We start from the raw sequence: 15,008 nt of genomic DNA on the forward strand, positions 1-15,008 counted from the left end.
GATGTGCCAACAAAACATGGCACGCACTTTATTATGGAGAAATGCTTTAAAATGTCCAGCCAATGAAGTTAATTCGTGCACACGCGTGAGCTCACGTGCTGCTGCAGGTGTAGAACTAGCTCTAGGTGTTGCATTGAGTGTTTCTGTCACTGTCTATTTCACTTCATCAACTATGTATGAACAACACACAGCTTCCGCGCCGCTAGCAATCGTGGACCACACGCAACTCGCAGAAAAAAGCTAAGATAAAAGCGAGGTCTTTCCAGTTGCACAATGCTCTACCAGCAGTTGAAATAAAGTGACTTAAGGAAGCTTCAAAAGGAATATTAATCGAAAAAATATAAAGAACCTTTTAGATATGTATAAGTATACACAGATTACAAGATATCAGAAAGTGCTAATATACTCGCTAGGCAGAGGGGAACAGAGTATATAAAGGCGGTTGCGCAGCCTGGTATTTCGGTTGCTAGCATTTTTGCGTATCTACCTTTCTGGCAGTCTGTGGGAGCATGTGGGTGTCTCTGCGTGAGTGTGAGTGAAGGAGAGAGAGAGGGGGGAGGCTGAGTGTGTGTGCTTTGGGTACCGATGTGTGCGTTTCGCAATCTTCAATAAAACTGTTTGGACTTTTTTTTTGTTGGCTGCGCTTTTCATTTGTTTAAAACGCAAACTATTGTGCGGCATGGGTTGGAGCGAAGAGAGTGGGTGGTTGAGAGGGCGAGTGGGCGAGCATTGCCCCAACCTTTTCAATTCGGGGCCTGTCCCGCAGTTCCGCACAACTTTGTTGCTCTTTTTAACGCGATTGCCATTGCGCATTGTATTTGTTGGCATTTTTTATGCCTTAACTGAATGTGGGCGCTGTATTGGGATAGGTCATGGGGTTGTGCGAAGTGGAAGGTGGTCGGTGGTAGGTGGTAGGTGGTCGAGGGAAGGTGGAAAGTGGGGGATTGTTCACGCAACTTCAATTGCAAAATGCGCGGCTCTGTTGCGGGCTTTCATGGCGGCCACTTTATTTTCATAGCCGCCTTTTTCACAGCCGCATAAAATGCAACAACAGCAAATTGGAATGTGTAACCGCAACTCGTAGTTAATTTTATTTATTCAGCAGTTCGTTGGTATTTCATTCTTTCATTCGAATGTTGCCTGTTTTTTTTTTTGTTGTTGTTGCTGCTGTTTTGTGACGGGTTTTCCCTTCTAATTGCCGAGTTTAAAGCACAAGCCTCCGCCCCTAGCATTGTCAATATGATTTAGGCACTGGGACAATAACATAAATTAGGCAAATGCTGCAGATAAATTAGCAAAGCCCAAAACAATTTTACGGCGGCCGCTGCTGTCACAAAATGCAATGGCCCCGAAGGCAGCACGCAGAACGGAGCAGGACGCTCGCAGGACATGGTCCTTTTCAAATAACTCATAAATGCAGCAGGGCTAGCTAGCGGCAACCCAGGGGAGGCAGCACTCAGCATTCAGCAGTCAGCAGCTGGCCAACGGTCCGACATCTGCTGCTGCGTGTATTTACGCCATAAAAATGAATGGAATACAAATGGATTGAGCGAGTCGAGCTGAGCTACAGCGCTCCCTCCCCAATTGGATCGATGCTCAATGCTCAATGCTCAATGCTCAATATTAATTGCCTTTTTTCGTCGGCTCTTGCTGGTGATAATGCAGTGTTTGTCCATGGATTTTAAGGACATTTGTTCAAATCATGCTGCTCATTGTAGTGCGTAATAGCAGGCAAATCAATTACGTAATGCCAAATCATGAATCGACACAAAGCTGGGCAGCATCAGCAGCAACTGTGGCTGCAAATCGAAACAGGTGTGTGCCAGAGCGAGTGAGGGAGGGAGGAAGGGAGGTAGGCAGGCACATAGTTCCCTTTGGAGTGCAGCCATTTGACCATATCGTAACGTTCGGCCTGGCTCAGCGTTATTTAAAAACATTTTCACTGCAACGTGGCTCGTGGAAAGCTTCCGTGCACGGCTTTTCCGGCTGCTCCAGTGCCGGATATGCAAACGTGACCAAACAGTGGCGCGAGCGCAAAGAAAATTTATTGACAGACCTTGCCCCTTTAAAGACTCGCAATGCACACAGTTATCACACCCCACGCCCCGCTATTCACACACACACGCACAGCTGACGCATATTATTGCACACACACAAAAAATTGCGAAGCGAAGCATCTGAAGAATTTGTAATTAAAACATTCTCATATTCGTTTCGGACCTGGACTTTGCTCTTTGTGCGGAATCATATTCTAGGCGGCGTGGGGCAGGAGCTGAGCATGTGTTTGATCTCGTCCTCTTCTACTTGCCCGTACAACAAAGCAATCAATTTAAACGGATTGGCACTGGCATTGGCCGAGTGGCAAGACATCTTAGGTTGCTTCAAGTGCGGACTAAGGACGAAAGCCTTTCAACACCTGTTGGCCAAACGAGAAACTTCAATTGGAATTAACTCGGAAAGCCCCAGGCTTCACATTCATTCTTAATTCAGTTTCTCTTTACTCTGACTATCTCTCTTACTGCCGCGCCCTCTGCCTCCGCCACTCTCTGTTGCTCTTTGGACATGCTCTGGCGACCGCTTTTCCCAATTTTTAATCGATTTGTGCACAAATAAAAGAAAAAGCGACCAAATTTGGCATCCGCGTGGACAGCTGGTTGTCCCATTGCGGCCAGTTGCACAGCTGCGACGTTTTATGCCCGAATTACGCTCGATTTATGTTTATCTTCAAATTTACGAACCAGCTCAAAGCGACGCCTTTCCGCCGTCCCGCCGTCCCGCCCCCTCCCTCTCAATTCCAGCAACTGCACTCGCACCGACATCGAGTTATCGAATTAAATCCGTTTTATGCTCATTGCTGGGTATTCAGGTAAGTCGCTTCGCTATCGGACTACTAGCTACAATAATAGATTAGCTAATTCCCAGAAGTAAATTGTTTATATTTCATTGATTTATAGTGCTTGGGTTGACAATATGCAGAAAGTCGATTTCAGTTAAACTTATGCAAAATATTTATGCTCACATTGATATAATATCTATCAGAGCCAAGGCTACTGAGCCAAGTTTTCTTAACTCTTGTACATATTTATGAAATTTAATTTATCAATATCAGTCAGAGACTATAAGCCAAATGAGTGCTGTAACAATATAGCTCTCTGAGCAACTGCTTTACTTCATGGTTCAATCAGTAAAAATATATAAAAATATAAAAATTAAAGAAACTTCCAGGGTATCTGCATGGACTATCATATTAATGCAATGATGACACTTTTCTAAGCCCTGCTTTCCCTCGACTGCCGGCATTGATTTGGCTTAGCCACTTTGGTTTGGCTCTTGTTCAATGTGGTTTGGCTTGGTTTATTTTGATTTGGTTTGGTTCGAGCAATTGTTGGTTCTACGTTGGCTGCGTTTTGTGACTTGCCCTTCCCATTATCACATTCGCTGCGTTCGCTCGTTTACTCAGCCAGAGCAAAGTCCACTTTATAGAACGAAACGCAACAAACCTGCAGCACTGCCCCAACATTACGAAACTCTACGCTCTGCTGGCAGAGAGCTGAATTTAAACAGTTTTTCTCTCCTTTTTTTTCACGGATTTTATTTACAAAATAATTGTTACAGCTATAGCTACAGCTGCATCTGCAGATTATATATGGCATATGTGGCATATGTGGCAGCTCTCGTTTGATTCCCAGTTCTCAATTCATTTCAAATGAAACCGATTTTGCTTCGTTGCTTTTGTTTTTTAAGCCACTATTCATGAAATTATGAGTGAAGTGCAGACATTTAGTTTCAATCACTCTATCTATCCATCTCGTTCTCCAAGTACTTGTTACCAGTTTTATACACAGTTTTACGAGCTCAAATTCATAGAAGTAACTTCTATAAAAAAGTTTTGATTGGATTGGAAATTGAAAGGAAACTTATCTATTGCTTTCTGTATAGAAACTAAATATATATATAATATATAAATAAATTGATGTGAAGTCGTATTGATAATTTTATAATACTTTATGCTTCACTTTGAGCCCAGGTCGATGCAACGTCACTGCACTCATATCAGTGGGGGTAAGAGTGTTATCAAATGAGCTAAAGTATCGGCGAACAGATCGTCAAGACCATTCCTAATTAAAGGGCATAATTTTGCTCAATCTGTGATAAGAATAAGAGCAGAGCACAGCAGATAGTTTTTTCACTAGACACGTCATTCAAAATATGAAGCAGCACAGCTGTGCCTGGGTCTATACTTACGAGAAAGTGGCCGTGGTCAGGGTATTTTCAAGCCGAGCATTAGAAATGTCATAAAATATGCATAAAAGGTTATGCGAACGTGTGGAACGATAGCAGTTGAGTCCAGAGTGGGGCCTAGTGCGGCAGTCGCTCTGTTAACTGTAATTAATGAATTGTATGCTTGTTAGCTGCAATGTATGCCTGCTGGCAGTTTCTGCATCTCCCGCCCATCGACAATTCGAATGCGCTGCGTGCGTGAGTGCCCGGTATTATAATAATGTCAGTTTTGATGAGATATTTATGGCTGTCTAACATGATAGCCAGTCGTTCTGGCTAATATAAAATTGTATCTGGAAAGTTGTTGACCAGCCGCACTGGGTCCATGCGGGTCCCATTCGCATAATTAAGCTGTAAAAGTAATTGATGCTTAAGTGGCCAACTTTTGAGCATAATTTAGGCTCCACATCTGAGCTGACAGCCGCTCCAGAGCGCTGGTATCAAGTGGACAGCCGACATCGACTCGCATTTGCCACATCATTTTTGCCAATCATTACAATAAAATCAAATGTCAGAGCGCCAAACCAAACACTATCCGAGCTAAGTTTCTGGCCAAGGAAAATAAAAAAGCTCGTATTATATGGAAAATTTTCGAATGCATTTTATGGACTTTTTACGACTTGAAACTTATGTGGCGGGCGCGACAAGGGCGAAAAAGTCGAGTCTAATAAAAAGCCACCCAAAATAGCTGTAGCCAATGAAGAGCATAACAAACGACATATAAATATGTATCTGTGTATCTGCGAGTTGGCTTCACTTGCCGATATTATGAGCTTGACAAAGAGCCGGACAAAAGGTTCGTCGATCGGGGTTGGGGCTGGGGCTGTTGTTGGCGCTACCTTGTTATTGTTGTATCGTCCCAGTTGTTTGAGTTTTGCCAAAACTAATAAAATTAAATTGAATTGCTTAAAAATTGCCAAAAATGAGGCAAAGTGTCAAAGGGGGCCAATGGGCCAATGAGCCAACGGCGGCGCCACAGCAGCCAAATGGTTATGAGTCCGACTCTCTGTAAGGCTCTGACCCAATGCCAGACTAAGGTGGCCTCTTCCTTGAGCTGCCCGTCCCCTGCTCGTTGGCAACGTGCGCGCATTAAGGCATTTTGACTGGAATTGAATATTGAGTCCAGGGTCTTACGGCAAAGTAAAAGGAAAATCCCTGAATTCATTGCCAAGCCGAAATGTCTAATACACTTAACAAGTTTCTCACTCATAAGTGAGTATATTTATGTAACTCAAATGAAAACTACAGACGATGTGCCTAGATATAGAAGTTTATATAAAGTAGTTAACTAACCGATCATAAAAGTCTTTCTTTTTGTGTAAGAATGTAGGGTAGTTGACACTGATATGTATTGAAAGTGTTTGGGCCTGCTGCTGTCTGGCTCGATTGGGCTGAGCCCGGTGCCGACAAATTGAATTGCGCTGATTGCCAGGCAGCCGGCGGGAGGCGATGGCGGGTGCTTGCTTCAGCCGCAATTTTAATGCAATTAAGTGCAAATCAAAGTCGGCGTTGGAGCTGACGTCGACGCTGATATATATTCTTAATATCATCAGCGACGCTGGCATCGTGATGGCAAACACATCAGCGAGACCATAACGAATTTACAGCCAAATCCAATCAACTGCATGAAAACGATATCATCAAACCCGTTTACTGCACACGCGGCGCATGCTAGATATCTAGGCGCGTGCAGCATTCAAGTGCAGCCTGACTGACATCCTGCTATATGGGAAATGCGCGCTGCGAAAGTTGTCAAATGCAAATGCAAATGCAGAATTTCCATAATTAGTTGCCTGCCTGGTGCGATATTTCATGTATTCCCATCATATGGCAGGCAATTTAATATCTGACCACACTCGCTCGATATACGTACAATTTAAATTCAGTTAGTGGCCAATAAAAATGGTTGGAAAAAATGCTGGAAAATTCAAATAATTCACACTTTTCACTAAAACTTGCGTCAGTCCTTTTGGGAAAACAAATATGTATTTATGTCCTTTATTTGTGTTTTATATATGCCAACAGCTCAATCAATCAGCATGTCAGTGTGTGGGCGTGGCTGGAGCGCAATCAAGCGACTGATTCATTTATTATTTTGTCAGCTGTAAAACATTATGAAATTTTCAAAATCAAATAAACCGCAGATCACAGCTGCAAGTCAAAGCAACACAAAATTCAACTATTTAAGTTTTGAACTGTGTTAACTTAAAGCCCTTCAATGACCATGGCGTGGCGTGGCACGGCATGGCATGCTTGGTGCAAATTAGCATAGCCTAATTGAACACAAATGGCATCCTATTTCCAGTCAGCCACTGGCACGCCTTTGCCACCAGCCATGAAACTGAAACCCATTCGACTCGCATCGACTTGACAGGACGCGGTGCGACACGACTGTCGCAGCTTCTCTCGCTCTCCCTATCTCTTTCTCTCTCGCTCACTCTATAAGGGCTGCGGCGTCCGTTTGCAATTTATGATGCCACAGACGACCCGCTGGAGAGCGTAGCAGTGGAGAAGGTGTGGGCGAGGCTGGGTGGCCATTGGCGAAGGCTATTGCTGACTTTTGAGTAATCAAATCGAAACCGAATCGTTCACCAAACCCAAATGGCTCTCTTTGGTGCGCTTATTATGATATATGGTCAATGGGCACTGAGCACTACTCAGCTCAGCCCAGCTCTGAAAAGGGATTGGATAGTGAAGTAGTCTGCGGTCTTCTGGGAATTTCAAATTGACATGAGCATATATGTATGTATCGGCAGATATATGTGCGTATGTCAGGCAACTCTTTGCGGTTGATGGCCCTTTTTGATGGCTCAGGAAATATGGAAATGATTTGACAGTAATTAAGATGTGACTCGCCGAGCACTCAATTCAGATCGCAATTCGAATTTGGATTAGACAGACGAAACCCAAAAACGTATGTCAAGATACACACAGAGCCAAACACATACACACACACACATATATATATACATGATTCCAAGATTGACAACCTGGCCTGCAGCTTTTATTTTGTTTCAGAGATGTACGAAAAAATTGCTAAAAAAAAAAGAGTTCGACTCAACTCAAAGCTCACTTTTTTTTCGCACGTTGCAAACATTTTTGATTGCAAATTTGTGTTTCTTTTGCTGCATAGGTGTAATTCTTTCGCAATTCACCTTGTGCTCCACACACACGCAGGCACGATGCCCGCCTGCCAGCACGCATTACCATTGATTAACACACACTCGTGCAATCTTTGGGCTGACGCACGCAAACTTTTTGCACAGATTGAAATACAAAGTTTTTGCCGAGCTGCCGACTCGTCTCTCATTGTTTCCACTTATTTGGTCTTGCATTTGCCCCCTTCGGCCATGATATAGATACATCCATACATATATATCATTCGTTTCTGCTTTCTTACTGAAAGTCTTACATGAAAAATAGATTTGCTCGTCGATGGCTGCAACTTGCGCTCAGAGCTGCTCAGATGATATATTTTCATAAATCAGCCATAAATATTGAGCATGTCATTGCCAGTTGCATAAGCCATTTTAAAGGCTCGCCTCATGCTGCTCATGCAACATAAATTTAATATACTTGCACGCTATCTTATAAAGGAAGCACTCAGCACACACTTTCTCTATTAGCAAACCAGAAAGACTTTGAGTATGACTAAACAGACGCTCTTTCAATCTGCTCACTTATCTATAAGGCTTTAAAGTAGTTGTCAGTTTAGTTTTTTTTTTTAATTTTTCCATGTTTTATAAGCTGATTTAATTGAAAATGAATATTTAATTGGCTGCAGTAGATTTAACTTTTCCTCTACATAGTCTTTATGATGAAGATTTGAAGTCTAGCATGTCCATCTAACTGCTCATTTGTCTGCCTGAGTTTGAATGATTGAATGAAATGAGCTTAAAGACTCTAAAGTTAGATCATTGAGAACCTTCAGTGTCTTCAATTCTTGAAGCTTAACAAATTTTGCGTTTGCCTTGGATTAAACTATTTCATAGTTTAGTTGTGCCTATCGAAAGTTCTTATGACAACTTTACTATGCTCACATACAGAGAGATCTATTTGAATATATAGAGACAGATAAACATGACTCTATCAGCTCAGCTATTGATATGGATTAAGAATATAAATATAAACGTCATGACACTAAGTTGACAGAGATTAGAAACTATTTTAATTTCAATAAAGTTTCTATTAGCTTTAATGTTGAGAGACTATATAGATACCAGCGGCAGCATAAATATTGCTTTAAGATACACAGTCTAAAGCTAATTCAGTTAGCTGAAGGCTAGCAGCATTTGCCTTTTACTTTATTTGTTGGCTCAACTTTCAGTGGAGCTGCGTTTGACAAACGCGCGTGGTGCGAGAGTTGAAGCGAGGGCCAAGCGAGGAGCATCTAGGGGCGGGCTCAAGTGAGCTGTTGGCTAATTAAAGCCAAATGTGGGCCAACAGAGCGGCCTTTGCGCAGTCGTCTAAAGTTGTTTTGTTTTGTTTTGTTCAGTTCCGATTTGGTTTTTATATTCGCTTTTTTCTATATTATTTTGAGCTGCAGTCTGCAGTCAGAGGCTCAACTTTTGAGCTCAACTCCATGGAGTAACATTTTTAATGGACCAAGCATTTTAATTACTTTGCCAGCGCAGTGTGTGTCAGTGAGTGAGTGAGCGTATCAGTGTGTGAGCATGTAAAGTAGTGTGTGTGTGTATGCTTAAGCTAGTGGAACATAATTACTCGTCTCTAGTGCAACTCCCGGAAGTCAGCGCCAGCCGCAGCATCACCGGAAAGTATGCTGCAGCGGGTGAGAAACTTGCCATAAAATTATTATATGGCAGGCAGAACATATCAAGCCATATATTTGTTAAATGCACACACAAATGCAAAGAGGAAGACAGAGACAGAGGGAGCGTGATGGAGGGGGAGTGAAACACATACATAAGCCAATGCAAAAGAGTGCGTTCCTGGTGCAAAATCAACGCGCCGCATTTCAGTTTATTTTTGTTGAGTTTGTCTGGATTTTGTTGCTAATTAATTGCAAAAGTGCTCGAATTACAAGTATACCCTGTAGAATTAAGTTGAGTGAGTAAATATTTAATAATAAATATTATATAAGTAATTCAATTTGAATGTTTGATGAATAATTAATTAAATAATTATTTAATTAAATAATTAATTAATATATATATATATATATATATATATATATATATTAATTAATTATTTAATTAATTATATATATATATATATATATATATATATATATATATATATATTAATTAATTATTTAATTAATTATATATATATATATATATATATATATATATATATATATATTCAATAAATATATGTTCAACATTATGATATGTAAATCAATAAATAAATAAAATTATATTCATACATCGCCTCTGGCTCTGTTTGTATAGTTGAGCACATTAATTAATAAAATATTAAATATTTCGTAAGAGGCTCTGAAATGTGGCTTAGCCTCTCAGATTCGTTGGAGTTGTTGTTTTAGTTTCTGTGAGCATTTTATGCTTATTTTATTTCGTAAAGGGAATAAGTCAAAAAGTTGTTTTGTTTAGGTTGTGCGAGGCTAAAATCGATGTAAAAGTGGAGCATGTTAGCTATAAAAGAAGTGAATCTCAAAAGAAAAAAGGATTTTTCCTACTGACGAAGACATTATATATAAACCATATATATCTGAAATAATTAGTTGTTTATATGCAAGTATCACGCCGGAAGTTAAGTGAAAATAGACCCTGGGTTAGGCTCCACTTGTATATCTTAATGCCCTCGAAGAGACCTGCCATGCTATGGAGAGCTGTGTAGTATGGCTGTGGAGACGAGTGCGGGGCAAAGCATTGAGCGTTGGTCTCAAAGGAATTGGATACCTGTACGCGTGAGTCAAATATTAATATCACTTTCAGCTGCACATGTGGACTGATTGTATGTGCGGTGGGGCCGAGGCGTGAACGGCTCATAAAATATTTGTCAGCGAATAGGGCCATATTTGGCATAAGTTAACAGTTAACAGTTAAAGGCCAAGCCCACGATACAGCCAAAGTGCGCGGCGGGCAATTAAAGCCAAACTGTGTACATAAGAAGTCAGCGGTTGTTGCCTGCCGGTCGTAATGATTCATGGAATCCATTTGCTGCTAAGCAAACATATAAGACTGCAGGCCCCGAAACCGTCGACTGACAGACGCGACACACGGCCAAGCAGGCTGCCAGACAGACACATAGACAAACAGGCAAACAGACAAACGAACAAAATTCGAATGCCCCACGGCAGGTTGCGCTATTGCCATTTTATTTGCACAGACCGCTTTGACGCTTTTCATTTTGAAAAATTAAAGCGCAGCGATTTGTTGGCTGCGGCCCGATGAGAGGACGTGTGTGTTTAGTGATTTTTGGGTTGCTCTGAGCCTAAAAGCAGGCAGCATGATTTGCACATGCAGTTCACGAACTCACACGCAGTCGGCGACTCACGTGTAAGCAGCCGACTAAGGGGGGTTTCTTTGTCCGTTTGTCCATCGGCACTCATAAAAGTCAAACTATTTTTCAATTTCAAATTTCTGTGCCACAGCCACAAATCTTCTTCACAGCAGTGGCAGTAGCAGTGGCTGTGTATTGTCGGGCTTGCCACTGACTGACCCACTGGCCATAAATAAGCTGCGTGCCAGGACAACAGCAACGAGCACTCAGAGCCTTCGGCCAGCGCTCTGGGCATCCCGCCTTATAGCAGATCAAATTGAGCTCAGCTCAGACAAAAAACTATATATATGGAAGCGTTTTGTGGCATATTGTAGGCAGCAACATCAACCATAACAACACCAAACGCAAATAGCAAGAGCCAAAGCACAATTCTGTTTCAATTGTCGACACTTGAATACGCTTACATAATTTTAATGTTTAGTTTAAAATGTGATAGGCTCAAGAGAATTACCTTATTCAATCGATTCCCAAGGTCAAAAGAGCAGAATTTAATTGAAGAAATCAAATGCTTCAGAAGACTTAAAAGATTTCCATTTGAAATTTTTAAAGAAAATATTTTTTTAATTAAATAATAATTTCAAGCCTTCCATGAATACAAATATATGCAGACCTATTAATTTCTCTATGTAGTCCAAGCTTTGCTATCATATCTCGCTGCCTTGGCATCTCATCATAACCGGAGTATGGCAAGTATTTCATGACACCTTCAGTGAGGGTATTACAAAAGTGCACAGCACGCATTGTGGCAGCCGTATGGCCTCAATGCCAAATCCGCAGCACCATGCACTTTATGTCTGCAGACATCTGGCACTTCTTTTGGCCCCAAAAAGTTTTTGTGTTTGACGCAAAAATATTCATTGCAAGGCGCCCACAATGAGCGGATGGCAGTGAAAGCCAAAGCCAAAGCCAACGACTATTGACCACTTACTGGTCACACTACATTCGCACACTCGCACCCACTGGTAGCCATTGCTTGAGCTCTCTGGTAGCTCATTTTCAACATTTTACTCACGTTCCCTAGTCAACTCTGCTGGCTGAGTCGTCAGGAGCCAATGCTTTAGTCTCTGTTCAGTTTTCAAGCAGGTGGTTAACAGCTTTTCGACCATGTCTGCATACGTTTCCATTGTTCCAGATGCAGTGCAAGCTCCACACACAAAATAAGCAGCTTTGAAAAGTAAAATAATATCTGAGTAGAGTTCTCCGTAAAGCTCGGCTAACAGATGCCATGTATACAGCTCTGAGCAGTTGTGACAAATATTTCATATTTTTCCTGGCATTCATGCTCATCTTATCGAAATGCACGAGTTTGCTGAGATGTTTGCTGCTCAAACAAGTATCTATCTATGGCTTATTTCGATAGAAAGCACACAGCTTTATCGACTCTTTCGCCTGTTACAAGTTTGCTTTACTTTATTACACACATACTTATTTTTTGTTTGCGAGCAGAGCTTGCAATGAAATTAAAAAACGCATAAAAAACACTCAGCGCAAATTGGGTATGCAATGTCAGCAATGCAGTTTTAATCCTGCTGTCGTTTAAGAGAGGCCAGGCAGACCAGGTCAACTGGCTGCCAAACAGTCACAGTTTGGTCTCCACTTGAGGTCTGCGTGCTGACCCACTGTTCCATCCCAGTCGAGCTGCGAGGGAGTGCATAAATATTCACAGGCTTTTTTTGTTAAATGAATCGTAGCGCAGCTAAACTTTTGCTCTTGCACCTGAAGAAATTTCGTTGGCATAACATGAATGCTTATTGAACTCTATCTTATCTAGTTACAATTGCCAATAAATTATAAAGGGATTAATTCAAAATAGTATAATATAATATATTCCATCCACTTATAGCGTAAAGCTTAACGTAAAGCAATTTTCAGCTTAAGCAAATGCAAAACTAATTAATGTGGATTGGAATTAAGCAATTAATATCAGCTAGAATTGTGTTATCTCACCTTGAATAGTTGAAATTCCACAATAGTCTTTATTATATCTTAATTAATACGGCCAAGCTGTTGTGAAAATTTTCCTTATAAATTGTTCAATTGTATTATGTGAGTTGCATGCTCAATAAAATTAATTTTGCCATTCATTTTCAAAGTTTTTTGCTTGTTTTCGTTTCATTAAATTTACAATTGAATTTTGCACTTAAAGCTTTATATGACACTCGAATATTTGCTCAGTGTGGCTGCCACCAAAGCAACACCTGCCAACATTCGCAGCATGTGAAAATGCAATTAAGCTGTAAATATGGGCTTTGTATGTATACATTTATTTATATATATATATATATATATATATATATATATATATATATATATATATATATATATATATATTTATATATAGCACTCAGATTATTTGGCAGGATAACAGAAAATGGCAAAAAACATTTGTTGTTGCTGGGCACGCGTTAAAAATTTGCGAATATCATAGTCACAAGCGAGAAGAGTAGAGAAGAGAAGAGAGAAACAAGTGAGTTAGTGATTGTTTCTAACTTGTGGCAGAGCAGTAATTGTTATAATTATAATTAAGCGTTGTAGTCACTAACTGTGAAGCAAACTTCAGACTAGATTCCATTCAGGCTGCAGAGCAATGAAGGCTACTTTGCTGGACTTGGGATAGAAACTTCGATTTATATTTAACACAGCGTTTTTGCTGCTCATCTTCATCCTTAGCCAGCGCTAAATACTTGTAATCCTAATGCTATTGAAACATAATTCCAGTGACTCGCTCTGATAGATGTCATTGTCGAGTAGATATACTGCTTATCATTGGCAATGACATGCCACCATCTTCGGCCCACCATTCGCAACGTTCGCTGTCAACGTTTTGTTGTTCGACTGTGGCTGCCGCTGCTGCTGTTGTAGCCTTTAGTTAAAGTGACACGTTGCTGCAGAGCAGCCATCAACTTGGGCTGATGCCTCATAAATGAATGTATCTTGGCGGCAGAATGACACGGCTGGAGAACTCTCAGACTCGGCCCGGGCTATGCCTGACTTGGCAACTGTAAACGAGTCATAAATACGAGTACATGCTACAGTATTTATATCTTTCTGTGTTCGTGCCACAATTCATAAAATATTAAACACTCCCTGTACTCGAAAAGGGCAACAGAAGGGAGGAGCTCGAGCCATGTTAAATTAAATGATACCAAATAATGTGATTATTGCTCAACCGTCGTTCTCGTTGCCGTTGTCTGAGCTGAGGACAATGACGAGGCTGCACTTCAATTTTCTGACTGATGTTGTTGCCGACTCCACTTGGGCACGCCTGATTGAGCACACACACTCACACACACACCCACACACATGACCATGGGTGCGTATGTGCACATATTTTTATGATTTTTACAGCTTTGCCGTTTTTCCAATATTTTATACCCTAGAATCAGGGGAATAGGGGTATATTAAACTAATGTAAGAGTGCTTTAAAATTAATGTATAGAGTTCAGTCTATCTCTTAAGTTGAAATTGAATTTAGGTCGGAGTTCTTTGGATCTTTTCTAGTTAAAAATAGTTAACTCTTAGCCACAAGGTATTCAGATTCAGACTTAGGATATTTCCAAGTCGAATGTGCCCGAGTCTTGTGCTCTTCGTTGTTTTTCCTTGTGGCTGACTCATATTGTAAATATATAGACATTAGCCAATGAGGAGGAAAATCAAAAGACAAATGACAACAACGATCTTTTGAGTCGCGCTGCTTTCGCCAATTAGGTGCCTGGTCATGTGCATTGTGCATATTGCAGCGCAGCAACATATCTTACATAATCATGGCTTGGACTAATTAAACACGCACACAACCATCAGCAGTTCCGCCACAAATACAGCATCTTTTTTGAACAGACGATACCCAGGCACACGCAGACATACGCAAACTCGTGCAGCAGCAACAAGAACTCAACGGGTCATTTCGCAATTAAGCTGCACTCGCAGCAGCAGCAGCAGCGGCAGCGGCAGCAACATTACAGCACATGTATCCGTATCTATAGCGTTCTGTTACTCCGCTCTGAGAACGTAACCCGACCCGTCTTCCGCCTGATGATGATGAATGAGTTAAGCGGCCGTTGCCTTGTAGCCCATCTAATGAGATACTTTTTCTGCGTAAATGTGGATGCTGGAGTATTGGAATGATATAACAAAGAGTAAGCGAGAGAGAGAGACAGAGTGGGCATAAAAAGAGAAAGCACTATTCAGCGGCAATGTCTCATCTCAGCTCCTCTCATTCCAATTGCGCTCTAACTATGTAATCT

This window comes from Drosophila hydei, unplaced genomic scaffold (assembly GCF_003285905.1).
Source record: "Drosophila hydei strain 15085-1641.00,03,60 unplaced genomic scaffold, DhydRS2 tig00008121-arrow-pilon, whole genome shotgun sequence".
NCBI lineage: Eukaryota > Metazoa > Arthropoda > Insecta > Diptera > Drosophilidae > Drosophila > Drosophila hydei.